This window comes from Manis pentadactyla, chromosome 3 (assembly GCF_030020395.1).
Source record: "Manis pentadactyla isolate mManPen7 chromosome 3, mManPen7.hap1, whole genome shotgun sequence".
In the NCBI taxonomy this organism is placed as follows: Eukaryota; Metazoa; Chordata; class Mammalia; order Pholidota; family Manidae; genus Manis; species Manis pentadactyla.
In genome coordinates this window covers 57,565,126-57,581,083 of record NC_080021.1, presented here as the reverse complement: position 1 = coordinate 57,581,083, position 15,958 = coordinate 57,565,126, and the positions used below count along the sequence as shown (strand labels likewise).

At 37.1% G+C, this 15,958-nt stretch overlaps 1 protein-coding gene across 6 annotated transcripts in view; it reads right to left on the bottom strand.

The window, feature by feature from the left end:
• Positions 1-15,958, bottom strand: part of PAG1 (phosphoprotein membrane anchor with glycosphingolipid microdomains 1) — a 136,446-nt gene that overhangs the window by 76,502 nt on the left and 43,986 nt on the right. For 4 of the 6 annotated variants that reach the window (XM_057497935.1, XM_057497940.1, XM_057497937.1 and 1 more), the window contains one exon: positions 15,641-15,710. The exons of 1 other annotated variant lie outside the window; for it this stretch is intronic. The gene's annotated coding sequence lies outside the window, so the exon portion shown is untranslated. Of the gene's footprint in view, positions 1-12,961; positions 13,119-15,640; positions 15,711-15,958 lie in introns of all 6 variants that reach the window. One more of the 6 variants, XM_057497938.1, reaches the window with a different exon arrangement.

Genomic DNA, 15,958 nt, shown 5'->3' with positions numbered 1-15,958 from the left:
ATTCAACATATTATTTTTAATTTATATGTGGATAAACACAAAAATAAGTTTGCAAATATTTTTCCTATAAATGGAAAACTAGGGAAGTCTGTCTTAAAATTAATAGAGTGTAATCATCTACTTTAGAAATTAAGAACATGTTTCATTGTTTCTCCTCAATGCTCAAATTAGAATGATAGCACCTCAATTAAAATTGAGACTCCAAATTAAAAATATCCTTTGGCATTTTTCAATGAAGCATTTAATCTTCTATCGAATGAATGAGAATTTAATAACATAAATTAGTCTACCTCATTCATGTATGAAAATGTCAGAATTTATCCACTGAAACAGATAAAAACATTCACAGGAACAGTGATGAGAATGTTGCTGGAGAAGACACTTTGGGGGATTCTGTTTTGAGTTTCATATATCTAAAATCATAGGGATCTGAGGTCCCAGGAATGCTCTGTTTTAATGTGAGCCACAATTTTAATATGAGATGGCCTATAAAATAACATAAAATATGTCATAAACATGAGAGACCGACACATGTCTAGTCCTGTAATGAAAAGGAATGGCACCCACATTGTTTTTTTAAATCTATTTTTGCCCATTAATTAATTAATTAGTAGTAAATTCATTTGGATTTAAGGCAGGTTTTCTTTCGAGCAGGAAAACAGAGAAGACAAGCAAGCATGATGTAGAGAAGCCCAATAAGACAATGAAAGGAGAAATGTAGGTGACTGAGTTAATAGGCTAGTGAATTACTCTACAATCATAGCCTCACACTCTTGCTGATAAGAGGGCAGAACACAGTAGACATGTGCTCATCACAAATGAAACACAGACTCAGCACCTCACGCCTCCAAGTGTTATCAGTCTTCTGGAATTGAACAAGAAGAGTGACAAAGTGCATTTCAGTTGTCCATCTCCTTCCACCACTTTCTTTCTCCATAGGATTGTTAACTTTATATTTGTCTTAAACATTTCTGGAGATAGTCTACATATTTCTTTTAAAAAGTCTCAATAAATGCAACGTTATTTCTTGTGTAGTGTATACTTCAGTGTCAGTCTATAAGCTGTCTCTGCTCTTATTTGAATGCTGGGATAGGTAACTGATGCTCACTGTATGCCATGCCCGGGTTAATTATCTGTGCCTGTGGCATTGCTCTGATGAAGATGAGCGCTATATATTAGAGTTAGTCCCTGTTACACGCAGTAAGAGGAAATAGAAAAATAAGAACACAGAGAAACCCTAATTTATATAAATCACTGTCAGGTGCTCTTTAAAAACTACTTAAGCTTTTTAAAACCATTAAGTCCCAAATTGCCACATAAATTACTATATTATGATACATCTAGTTATGCATTCCTCTATTTGTATTGGATTAGTTAAAAACCTTAATCTTCTGTTCAACCTTCCCACCTTCTTTGGTTTGTCATGTGTATGCAAGATTTTGACAACCCAGGAGAAAAAAAAGAAAAAACAGCAAAAGAAGTCTAATTTACAAAAGAATTTATTCCAAAAGTTTATCTTCAAGCCTGTTATTAGGAAGACTGAATGACTTTCTCACTAGCATGAGTACATGAAGGTTATTACATTCTTAAGACAAATAGGTCATAACAATTTTTATTAACATTTTTGTAAAGTTAAACTTTGTGGAAAACAAAGAAGCCAATGAACATTAAAAACCTATTTATTGCTTTCTGACTTTTATTGTTTCCTTTGATCTTTAATTTTATGGAAACACTTAAAAGCTACCATCAGTGAAGAAATACTGTTATACACAGGTTTTAGATATTATGTCAAATTCACATTTCCATTTTCAAAACAGCCTGCATATGTAATTTAAAAATATATAAAATACTGTATTATTTATATCCTTAGTCACATCCTCCTTGTTGTGGCAGGCAGTTACCAAATACTCATTTTTTTAAAAAATGTGCTGTTATGAATATTTGCATGATGACTTTTGCACATTTTTCTCAATGACATAACGTCACGATCCCATATAATAGAAAATATAAGATTGGAACAGAGCCACTTAGTTATCAAGATTGAGATAACTCTTGCCTCATTTGGCTAGCTGGAGCACCTATGAGTCACAGGCCATCAGAACACCGAGCAGAGCTGTCTGATGGGTGAGCTGAATGCCACAAATACGGTGGTGACTGTTGGTGGCAACATTATAACATCCACAACCATTACCACCATAATTTACTGAGCACCCACCACCTGCCAGGTGCTTTGCAAAATTATTCCTGTCCTTCACAACATTTATAAGGTAAGGATTGTTATCCCCACTTTAAATAGGAAGAGGAGTCAAGGGATTCACCTAAGGCTCCACATTCTCTATTCGAGCCCCACTTCTTTCAGAAGCTCTATTGCTTTGTTCTGCCACAAACTGCTTAGTTCTTAGAAAAAGATAAATGATGGCCTATCGACATGCTAAAACCTATTCACTAAGACTTAAATGGGAGACTTTTCTGGGAGACCCTGCAGCAAGACGTTGTGTGTCACCCTGCAGCTTAGGTGGGAGGTCTGCTGAGGGGCCCCCCGCCACAGCCAGTGGAACCGGGCAAGAGCAGGAGCAGCCGAGCAGCTGCCTCTGCTGCAAGAGCTCGCAGACCAAGGGCGCAGAGACGAGACTGAGCTTCATGTCTTTAATCGCATACCTTTTTTTCTCTGAGTATTTCAGCTATTTTGAAATCTGATGGTAGGTGGCATTTTTCTCTAAATCAGAATGGAAAATCACCCTTAATTTGGCCGTAATTGAGCTCCATCACTTCTTTACACATCTGATCACAATATAGCTTTGGAAGTCTACAGATAATTAAAATTTCAGGAAGTAGAGAAGCTTATTTATGTATTACATAATCATTAGCTAAAGAAAATATTAATCTCTAAAATCACTTTTGAGCATGGGAACTGTTATTCTTGGGATTATTTTGTGTGAAGAAGCCCAAATCCTTATGTTACACAAAGGCTAATGTCTTTGCTCAGAGGATTAGAATTAATTTATGACTTCTGCTTTTGACTTAAATGCTATAAACATCTTTGTTGTTCTTGACAGCAAGAGCTGCTTCTGCATAATTTTTCAGAGAGAGAAATTGAAATTAAAATACTATAAAAATATTTGCTGGATAAAACAAATGCCAAGATAAAAATGCTAAGAACTGAGTGGATATTTATTATCCCCACTAATCCTTTTGTATATCAAAGTTTATATATTTTTACTATGCTATTTTATGCTCCTTAATAGTTACTATAGTATAATTTTAAGTTCATAAAATAGAATGCAGAGTTAATAATATCAAAAGCTTTAAAATAATATTCAAGTAATACTGATGAGGATGGGAATGCATTTGTTATCTGAATATATTCTTTGGATGAATCAGAAGAAATGGTAATGTTACATTAGAGCTTTAACTCCCCACACCCCAGCCAAAGAAGCTCTGAATAAAGAACAGAAATTTAATTTTGAAACACCAATGATGAACAGTTTTAAAGTTGACAACTCAATAAATCAGTCATGTTCTCTTCCATGTATCCACATAATAAAGGCACAATTTTACATCATTCTGACTTCCTAGCTTCCTGAATTCCTACTTGTGAGACAGTGTCTGAAGTTGAGAAATGATCCCTCTCTTTATGGTTAATTTGATGGAGATATATCAGTAGTTATTTCTCACTGAATATACTTTATGGCAACTTCTAAGGAACGGTAAAAAAGAATTTCTGGTCTCTATGCCAGTGGGGCCTGAGAATATAAGAATGGTAAGTGTTAGTTACTTAGCAACCTAGAATACTGTCTTCAAGGCACTGATATATTTTGGGTGGGCAATGGGCTGACCCTGGTGACAGATGAGGCATGAGTAATAGAAAGGAGAGAAGCACCCTTTGGCATAGCATATGGTGGTGCCATTAAGTGGAATAGGAAACTCAGCAGGAACACTTGACTGGGGTGGGATATAAACACAGGAAGAGCTTAGTTTGGTAAATGTTGATTTTTATGGTGGATGTGAGGCATGGAGGTAAAGAAATCCATGGCAGCAGAAAAGCAGCCAAAAACAACAGCTAAAGAATTAGTGTGCCCTAAACTCTGTTTTCTACCTTTATCTCGTATCTACCTACCACTTCAGCATTTTATTAAAAATAATAATAATAAAGAGAGAAATGTGGTATCCACATATAAATCAAGTTTAAAAATCAAATGAATATTTATATTTGAACTGACTGTTTATAGTTCATAATGCATGAACAAAACCGAAAGCTTCTGTGATGACTGCCCTTGTAATGTTCACCATGTAACTTATTCACTATGTAAGAATTTGTTCTCCATGTAAGAACTTGTTCGTTATGCATCAGAAGATTGGAGACTGACGAAAATTAGGCTTGGGGTGGATTAATGATTGTGCATTGAGTATTGACCCCCCTATACAGAATTTTATTGTTGTTAACAACTATTTGATCAATAAATATGAGAGATGCCCTCACAATATATATATATATATATATATATATATATATATAAACACACTTCCAATTGTAAAATAAATAAGTAACCGGGATGTAATGTATAGCATAAGGAATATAGTCAAAATATTGTAACAACTTGGTATGGTGATAGCTGGTACCTAGAATTATCATGTTTATAAATGTTGAATCACTGTGTTGTACACCTGAAACTAATGTAATACTGTGTGTCAACTACCCTTCAATAAAAAAATAAAAAAAATAAAAAATAAAAAGAATTAGTGTGCCTATGTTCCAATAAACCTTTTATTTACAAAAACATGCCAGAATGTATTAGGACTGTAGGTCATAGTTTGCCAACCCTGGAGTCAGATGACAAGTGAAGCCCTGGGAATGGAGATCACCCAGGAAGAACAAATGTAAGGCAAATGAGTATGATATTAAATTTGAAACCATGTAATTCTGACTTCCTTTTCAGTTCAGTAGGATATATACTATATACACAATTTGCACTCAGATAGATGGTTCCAAATCCTACCTCTGGTTCATACTGCGTGTGAAATTAGGCAAACTATTTAACCTTTGACCCTCAGTCCCCTTGACTGCAAAATGAGGATAATGATAATGTCAGCTAGCACTGGGCATGGTGCTAAAGAATATATTCATATTTACAAACAATCCTTAGAATCAGGCACTATCATTTCCCCCTTTTATGAGGATACTGAGGCCTAGATTAAAAACATGCCTAAGTGATGCAGCTAGTAAGTGGTGGGAGGGGTCTGAGTCCAGCCCTGGACCCCCCACTCTTAGTCAAACCCACACTGCAGAAGGTCATGGTGAGGATTAGATGAGAGAGAGTGAAGCCATTTATCAGTGTGCTTGGTGTGTAGAAAGAACCCAGTAAGTGGTGGTCATTATTATTATTATTATTATTACTATAATCCTGATTGAGGCTAACAGACTAATGACCCAAAGATGACTTAAGCTCAGTCTTGTCTGGACACTTACCTTCACTGAATTTCTAATGTTAGCTTGAAAAGTCCCCCAAATCAATTACATTGTTAATTTTCAGGCTGCCTTCTCCCTGAGCAAGGGGTGCTAGGTGTTAGCTTTCATTACCACTTGCCCGGCATTTTTGTTGTATTTTTACCAAGTGTTCCTAGTAAAGTTTGGCTTACTCCTATAGTACATACATAGTTCCAGAAGGATGATTTCTTTCTTTTGTGCTGCTGGTGTTCCAACTTGCTGTAAGAATCTACAAATCCCTATTTTGGGTCCATGTGTTTTAACAAGCATTTAGTCTTGGCAGAAACTAGGACTAGGGTTCAGAAAAAAAATGAGCTTCCACAAAAACACCTCTAGCCAACCCTCTCCCATTGGTCCACTAAAGTCCAGCTCAAATCCTCCCTCCTCTGCACAATTCCCTGATCCCCTATGCTCCATTTCTCTTGGCAAGGTTTTGCCACTCTCTTAGGGTGGTAACCACTGTTAACAGTTCATTTTGTCCCTTCTGCTAGATGAGGAACTCCTTGACTGATTGGACTGGCATTATTTGTACCTTTTTCTTGATATGTGCAACAGTGACCGGCATAGGGACTTACATATCTGGTAGTAAGAAGTACAAGAAGAGCCATTAACCTCAAAACAAAAATGAATTTAAATTATAAGTAAAAATAACAAACTTTCATATTCTGTTTTACCAGTGATACTCTTTGCCAAATAATCACATGAAACATACACAATTATTGTTTAAATTATTTAGTGACCAATTGTTGCTAAAATGGAACTAAAGTTGGCTTTTAATTTTTCCAGAAGCATATGAACCCTGGGATGAATTATCCCTACCCATGAAATGGATTAAGTACTTAAATTTTAAGGAAAGCCAAGGAAGGCACAGAAAGAGAAAATACAATGATATGGTTACATAAAGGCAAACAACATTCATATCGTTTAAAAATGCATCTGCTTATTTCTATAATTATTCTTTGTAACTATTTCTTTAATAACTGTCAACATCTTAAATATATAATTCATTGCAAAAGGACTAAATAAATGTTTGTTTAATTAAATCTCAGCAAAATATTCAAATATGCCTTGGGTGCTATGTTAATGCAAAGGATTAAAAGACCAGTTTTTACAGCACAAGAAAATTAAGCATAATCCCTAAATTCAAAGTATAAGTCAGGGTTCCTTTACCCGGGGTCCTATAAAGAGATACCAAAGGGTCCTTGGCCAGCTTTGGGAGGCTCTATAAACTACTGGCAATGATATGCAAAGTTTTCTGTGCATGTGACCTTCCTCAGAGAAACAGTCTAGAATTGCCATTAAATTCCAGAAGGAGTCTATCAGTTCTCTAAAGCTAAGCCAGGATTGGCAAACAGGCCTCCCAAAGCACATTTATCTTACTTAAAAAGCCTAAGTACTTTTTTTAACTTCCTACTTTTGAAAGAAATAAAGGACTAGATTATTAGTCTATATTAAACAAGTAAATACTGTGTTTCTGTGCTAGAACACTGGCACTAGGTCCAAACTCAAAAAAATTGTGTCCATTAGTAAGAAGCCAAGTTTTTTCCTGCCACTTAACCAAGAAAACTTACCCTTAGCTTAGAATTTCTAAGCCGTTCAGTGTCCTTAGGGATTTGAGACACTTTTTTATAAAGCTCAAAGGCAAAAATCAATAAATACCCCAAGAGATGAGCATTCCTGACTATTAGTTAGTGTTACCTTATCTTTAAATTAACCTGTAGAGTTAACTCTAACAGGGCAAATAACATAGCAGTACCAAAATGTTTATCTTACAGGTTGATTATTTTTTTATTCAAATCATGGCAAAATTAAAGTAAGAACTGAGAATTCCCACTATTCCATTCATAGCTATAATGCATCTCTTATAAATGAAAGATTTTAGCATCTCCTAGAGAAGTTATCTATTTTCAGAACAAAATTAATTTCTCTCAAGGATTAGATTTTGAGAGACTCTACAGCATTTACAAAAGGCTTTTGATGCAAATACGTACACACACAACATTAATATAATTTTCTTTATTTTCTCTGTTAATAACCAGGGCCACCTTGGAATACCTTTTCCATATTATTGAAAATCAGTGAGCAGGACTGTCATTAATACTTTCAGGCTACTAATGTATGTCTAAGAGGTCACTACTTCAAAATGTAAGTGATGGCCAAAAATGATTTGACCTTCCTAAATTAGGAAGAAGTAGCTAAGGCACTGAAATTTAGAACATGTTTTCTGTTTACCTGAAACTGTCCAATAAACATTATCTCTGATTGATGACCACAGAACTAACACTTCATGGTCCAAGAGGGCCCAAAAACTGTATTCTGGTTCTATAGCAACTTCCCAGCTCCCTGAAAGAGTAGTTTGATTCATACATCTTCCAATTTATATCTGTTTTGCATAAATGAAGCAGACATGTAGAAAAGACTGGATTCATTATCATGCAAAATACAGCCATTAGCAAAAAATCTAGTAACTATATTCCTAGACATAATAACATGAGACTCAGACTTCTGGGCTGGAGTTGGGGGAAGAGAGGTGGAGTGTTTCTAAAAGAAAAATGCTTTCCTTCTGAAAGAGTTATTCATAGTTAAATAACAGTACCAAAAAAGAAAGCCATACTAGACTGTTCCTTGAGTCTACCATCAGAGCAGGACATGCATCTGACTGACCTTTAGTGTTAACACCAGTGTACAGATCATTCTCAGATATTGTGTGTTTCTCTCTCAAAGTCTTTTGTAAGTTATCTTGTGGTTGGAAAATTTGATCTCACTCACATGTCTCAAATGCCTATCATGCTAACACATAGTAGATATGTTATCATCATGCCTATCAGATCCACAACCAGGAAGTAACTGCTGGTTAATGTCAGAAATGCAAAGTGTAAAGTACCATGGATTCCACAGCAGGGGAAGTGACAGTAAAGCCTGATTCCAGACAGTGATGATGAAATGGCCTCAAAGATGAGCAAAAGGGGAAGATCCAGAAAAGAAAGTAGCTGAACAGAAGGAACATTTGAGTGCTTACAAAATGCCAGGCACTGTTCTAGGCACTGAGGATATAAGTGAACAGAACAGATGATGTCTGAGCTTACTTCCTGTAGGTAAGACTAACAAAGGACTAATTAACACTCAAGTACCAGACAAGGAACATATACTAAAAAGGAAAAAGGAAAGAAATGATAGAGTGTCTTGAGGGGTTCCTGAGCCATGGCTGCTTGGGGAAGTCCTTTTTGAGGAAGTAATATTTTAAACTGAGAGCTGAATGACAACAGAACCATCCTCTATTCTTTCAACCTATAAAAACTGTCTTTGATGGGAAAGGGCCTCAGATGGCAATTGGAGAGAGGTGATTTAGTCTCATAATTGAGTAGTTTTCATCATTTTTTGTGTGTTTGAGGCCCATTTACCAGTATTAGAATATTTGTCAAATTATGTAAAGAGACTGTAAGACAAAGCAATTTGAAACCATGCAACAATTATTCAATCCTGTCACTCACTAAAACTCAACTAACACTGCCTCCGTTATCAATAAAGTCACCCACACTCATCTACATAGTTACCAGTTTGCAGCAATTCTGAGTTGCTATTTGCAGCGTACACCACACTCTCCTACACTCAGGAGGCAAACTTGTCTCCAGTTAAAGTAAATGGGCTCTTTCTTTAGCAGAGGCTTAAGAACACACTCAAGTAAAAATTTAACATCCCTTGTCCTCTGCAAATATAGCCTGTTTGGCTTAATAATTGCCTAACAATACCTTTGATTGTATATACACATTTTATAAACTACATCTATTCCAATGTGGAAAAATACATTGTGAGTATTAATATTTGGCAGCATGTCTTTGTGCTAGGGGGCATTTGCTGAGCGATAGCAAAGACTGTGTTAATGAAATGGCAAACCTGAGTTTGCAACCCAAATTTCTGTTTTCTGTCTGTCTCCCCTTGGGAAACATTTTCACAGAATTCTCAACCTTTCGGTTTTCCCCTACATGAAGTTATAGGAAAAGTTTCTTTCTTTTATTCCCCTCTGCCCTGTTTTCTGACTCTTTATAGTTAAAGACACCACAGACAAGCCATCAGAATGACTTGCCTGATGCCTGCAGAGGTGCGTGGGGCACACAGAGAAGGAAGGGCCTCAGCACAACCAAGTGACATATCAAAATTCCAAGAAACTACGGTTGCTCCCAGAAATCTACCATTCAAAATCATCCTGTGTTAATTATTTGGTTGTAGGGCCATCTAGCTGTGACACCTGTCACTCCATGGATGGCCAGGTTGGTTTGGTGAGCTCGCATGACCTCTAAAGGAACCATCACAGGGTCAGGGAGAATGACTTTCTGAATCGGCTTCCTGGAGGAGTGAGTGCATGGTTAATTACTTTGAAAAGATAGAGCAGAAGGTATGAAAAGTATTAAAGAACTTGAAGCTGGTACTTTCAAGGAATGTTAAGAAGACTTTGAGGACTTAGCAAAAGCTATTTAGGAAATATAACTAATAATCTTAATTTCATGGTTAGCCCAACAGCCAGCTCCCTCCTTTGAACAGGTCCTGTAGTGTGCCCTTCACAGGAGGCAATTAAGGTTTCTGCAGAAGCCAAACTCACAGCCTCAATACTCCAAAAGCAGCTCTTAGAATCTTCTCACTGTTGCCAAGTAAGACATCCATTCAGCAAATGAACAGCAATGTTCTTAGAGCTTAACAGGAAAAGCTCTAAAACAACGACATGCCACCAGACTGTGTCAATGCCTACAGCCGTGTGGCAAAGGAGAGCAAGTATGACCAGCAGTGAGTAGTGACCATAGTGAATGCTTTGCTCTTCTTTCCCTCCCAGTGCCTGGAACCCTCCTGGGAAGAGGCTCTCATTGTTGCTACCAGAGAGAGGAAAAGGCTGAGACGCAAAGGCACAGTATCTTGGAGACCTCTCCATGTCCCTGTGAGGAATGGGGCCCCTGGGAGCCATGGCCTGGCTGGAGCACCCAGCTGCTCCCTGGAGCAGGTGCTGAAGATCCCAGTCTCAAAAGTCAAGGTCTGCCCTCAATGGCTCTGAAGTTTCTAAGGAAACTGGCTGAGCTAATCACCTGATTTCTTCTCACAGAAAATCAAGACATTTAAAACTGGAAGAAACGTTATTCTTCATGAAGAAATAATCCTCACTTCATCCATCCCTCTTTTCTCTTTTGTTTTTCTTTTTTAAAAATATCAACTAGTTACTTTTAAAAGGAAAAAAAAGAAAAAGTCCTGATTTATGGAAGACTAAGGAAGTCAAGTGAATGCCTATTTCACATACCCTCACTTATCTTTATTTAAATGAACAAAACAGAACTACCATATAAACAAAAACCCTAGTCCTACGGAAATTCAGGAATGTGCCTTGGGCCACACAGCAGCCAGAAGTAAATAATGAAGCTGGTGTCGAGGTCATCTGACCATCCAGCCAGTTCTACAATGCTAAGATCAGAGAGCTAATAGAAAATTGATATTTAAAACTCCAGATAGTGACATTGTAGCCATTAAATACATTTTTTAATCACTAGAAAAATCAGTTAAGGTTGAGGAAATATCTGGGACATATTTTCTTTAAGTTAATTTTTATATGTTGACTTTTAAAAGAAAAAAAACAAATGCACACATATTTTTAAAAAGCAAGTATTTTTAAAATTACAGAGCTCACATAGCCTAGTTATGCAGAGAGCTGCTATATATTCTTAGAATACCATCAAGTACACAAAAGTGTTCCAAAGTGAAGGAAGTATCTGCCCCTTGGGTAGAAAAGCCCACCCTCTGGGTTCCTTGTACTAGAGGCAGAATTACAGGGTTCAATCAAGAGGGTCAGCACATCTTTTGAGAGTAAATTGACAGATTTGGTGTCAACAAGGGATCACTGAGGAAGCTTTGATTCTATGCAGCATAATGTTCCAACTTTAGTTCTGCTTCACTTAGGCCCATTTGAAAAGTGGTGCAGAAAACAGAGGAATGGCATGAAACTTCACCATATGCTAAACTTTCCCTTTATACTTGGAAGCACAGCAAATGCACTTTTTCAGGCTTATGAAGTAACCCTCTGGCATCATTGATTCCTGAATCTTACAAAAGCTCTTTGTATTAAGCCTGCACCACAGATTTACACTGCTGCAACTCCTGTCAGACAGCATCTTCACTTTATGAATAAATAAAACTATGCTCTAGGGAAACATTGATTTAAAAGAAAAAATCAATATCCATCTAGCATGTGATAGACTTGAACTTTAGGGCTACTCATCTCCAAAGTATAATACAATATTAAGTGTAAAACCATACCTTTTTGCTTCCTAATAAAAGGTAAGTGAGGGTATGTGAAATTGGCAGGCATACTTGCCTTTCACAATCTTTGGTACATCAGGATTCCCCTTCTCCTTTAAAAAGTATTAGTGGATACATCCAAATAAAAGAGGAAGAAAAGAGAAAAATAAGACAGATGAACAAATGAGGGCAAAATCTTGATAATTTGTGAATATATATGGTGAGTATATGATTCTGAATATATTATTGATTCTTTTGTGTGTGCAAAATTTTTCATAGTAAGAGTTTGAAAAGTACTTATGTTTGGAGAAAATTCTACAAGGCTGATGTCAGTAAGACCAACCAAGATGTTGACAATGGTTCTCTTTAAGTAATGGTTCTCTTCTCATAGGGAAGCTTTTTTCTTTCCTGGGAGTTTTGTATTTTCCAATTTTCTGTAGTGATGTATATTGCTTTTATAATTCAGAAAACACACACATAATAAATGTAGGGAAAGATAGAAAAAAAGATTAATTAGATTAATGGCAAAGTATTTTGCTAACTACTGGCTTAGAGACAGTTGAGATTTACATCATAACGCATATTTACATTCAACTCCTTCCTGCTCTTGGGCATTGTTCAGGGCACAAGCAGGTTGCTATTAAAATGGACTGATTTAAAAAATGAAGTTAATCGCTTATGCTGAAATTAACCTCATCTTTGTGAGCCAAAGATCAAATGAGAGACAAAAGCTGGCCGAAGTCATCATTTTCCTTAGCTCTGCAATCACCTTATAACCTAAGCCTATTTTTCACAGTGGAGATGGTTGTTAAAAGTTCTGAGAGGTCTGTGGTAATTTTTTATTACAAAGACACTCCAGAAAGCCCAGGCTTTTGCTTTCTTGCTCAGAACTGGGTGGAATTAAAAATGAATCTCATTATCTTTCTCTAGCTCCTCAAAGATGCAATTCATCACTAACTGTGTTAACTGCAGCCACTCAAGAAACACAATCATCTCTTGATTTGGATTAGGGGCTCCTATCTCACCAGATAGTTGCTGATCCTGGCTGTTCTCATTGCTTGTCTTTTTGATAAGTGGAAAGAACAACTCTGGACATTTGAAACACACTTCCAAGACAAAGGCACATTGGAAGCCTGAAAATGGGTTGGAGTCATTTAAATGCTGAATTCCAAAGTAAAACATCATAAAAGTAACTATCATTACCAAAGTCGATGAGGATATTGGCTGAATCTACTTCCAAGGCAGAAATGATATACAGTTACAGGTTCTACAAGTATGTGGCTTCTGCCTTCCACTGTTATCAGCTGGAGAGGAGAAGGGACATAAATTGTTTTGGTGACTCTTCTTTAATGCATCAATACTAAAAGTAAAATAGAAGCAAAACATTATTGTGAGAAAAATGCTTATATTTGGTCAGAGGAAAGCACTACTTGAGATTATACAAATACTCTCTTATTTTTTTATTACAGTTTCAGAGATACACTCATTAAAAAAAAAATTAGAGCACCCACTCTGTGTTACTATGTGCAAGGAATTCATTAGATGTTGCAGTTACAAAAATAATGAGATCTGAATCTATAGGAAGTTCAGTATCTATAGGAAAGTCAGAAATATAAGAGGATAATTAAATACGGTATGATCAGAGATACAACTGAAGAATTGTGGGAGCCTAGCTATATGGGGGAATTAGGGAGGGCTTCTCAGAGGAGATGGGAATTGAGGTGGATCCTGAAGGATGCGCTGGAATTTATCAAGAAAAAAGGGGGCAAGGGCATTCTCAGAAGTGAGAACAATATGTGCAAAGGCATGTGTGCCTGAAAGGACACCGTGTGTTGCAACATCCAAAGAACTTCAGTCCTAATGAAACAGACTGCAAAGCAGGGGAGGCAGGCAGTGCATGGGAGAGGCACAGAGAGCCCATCCATTATGGAGGGCCACATCAAGGTATTCCCATCTGCTCTCAAGGTTACAAGGGCCCACAGAGGTCACTGAGCAGGAAGTCACATTACAAATCCCAATCACATTTGGGAGCAGGGTGCCTAGAGTGGGGACAGTTTGTTGGAAGAGAGCTATGTTGCCCCCAGCAAGACACAGGTGCAGAGTTAAGGCCTGAACTAACATAGTGACAGTGGGGAGCAAATGAGAGGAAGATCAGCAAGGTATTTACAATGAACATTTGTTGATGGCTGGCGGTTAATATTTGGCCTCACCAAGTGCCAGTCACCATCCTAGGAACTTTCGTATATCATCTTAAATCCAGGATCTGGTATGAACTGATTGCAGAAGGCGAGAGAATGTGAGGGTGGAGATTTCTGACTTGAGTTATGGGTTGACAGTGGTGCCTTCCTTTAACTGAAATATTGATTCCAGGAGAAGCAATCAGTTGTAAGGAAAGGATGAAAGAGGGGGGGCAGGGGAAGACAGTTCACTGCACACATAGTAATTCTGAGGGCTAATTGGGATATACAAATGAAGATAACCAAAACAGTGGGGTCAGCAGTTTATCAGAGAGCACACTGGAAATTTGTGTTTAATTTTAAAAAGGCAGAAATATATCCTCATAGTATAATTAAAGCAATCAGTCACATACAAAAAAGCAGTACATAAAACAGTGCTTTCCAGAAGCTCAAGAATTCTGTGATTCCACCACAGAAACATCTGAGAACTATTCTAACATAGATTTTTGGGTTAAATCTTAATTCACCCTATCTAGAAAATGCCCTGCATTTCAGGCCCTCAAATAAAAAATGTATAAGGCAAGCAGTTCTACTGGAAATGGAAGGGCTTTAGAGAAAACAGTATTTAATCCTTGAATGGAGATTCTTGTCCAATGTTGGGAGATCAGAGGAAGACATTTTTGCAGACTGGATAATCAAAGCTCTTAATTCTTTAGACTAAGTGAGTTAACAAAAGGTAAGCTGTTTTCCAGGATTTGCAGTTATATTTTAAAAGACCTCAGAGGGGAAACCAAATGACCCGGATAGAGCTCCTTGCTTTCCTAAGAGAGAAGGGTTACTCAGACAAGAGAGAATTTCTCTCAATAAGTTGAAGGAAAAATTCAATTAAGACAGTGGTCTATTTAACAAGATTCCTTCCATGAAGAGATTGGCAACATTCAGGCCATAGGTACTCCTTTCTTTTAAGCTCACAGAGGAATTGAGTAATGATGTACAAAGGATAGGGGTCAATCAGAGCACAATGCTTGAGGTTGTAAATCTTTTTAAATGGGTGGACATAGCATTTCAAAGTCCAGGATTATGAAAATTGGTAACTATGCAGTAAACGCTTGCTAAAATCAAATATAGAGAGTCTTCGTGTTAACTTGTTCATTGAGGTTAGATGTTTTTCTGGGTTGGGCTCTATTCAAGGATGACCAGCGGGCATTAAGGAATTTTGATATGACTTTATTATCAGCACACATGAGATCACTAGTGATAACAGTAAATGCAGCCTCTTAGATTTTTGTTGTTGTTTTTGATGGTGGTAGTGATGAGAATCATGTTAGTCCATTAATCTGTCCATCAATTATCGGAGGGTATCCTATTATTATTCCCATGTCAAAGATAAGGAAAGAGATTGAGATGGTAGGCATTGTGCCCCATTTCCCACAGGCATTACAGGGCAGAGCTAGGGCTGTGCCTGTCACCAAAGGGAAATGCCATAATGTAGAAGGCATGGCTGCTGGGTGTCTCAGTCTCTGTGGCACAAACCCATGGTGCTCAACACAAAATTGGACTAGCAAATACTGCTGAGATTTTTCAGCTTCAAAGCTGCCGTCCTTCCATGCAGAGTCCCCAAATAAACCACTGACGCCTGTACAAAGTTAAGCTAAAAGCAAGCTTGAATAACTGAGAATATAGAATAAGCCAGATAAATGAATACCTTGAAGTCACTCTTTTGCAGCTTGGAAGTTGCACCCAATTGCTGAAATACGAAAACAATCTTGTGTTTTCTGGAAAAGAAACACAAGAGGAAACAATTTCAAAACTCTGAACTGGAGGAAAACTGCAATGACTAAGAATAAAATGATTACCTTTTCATTTACTCGTTAAAGTTCTGAGCAATAAAGAAAGCATCTGACAAGCAATTATTTAACCAACTTCAGTACTTTATTGCTATAAAGAAAGAATATAGATAAACAACAGTTAAGAATTGCTCTTAAAATAGTCACAGACCTGTATATCATCCCAAATTTTATAT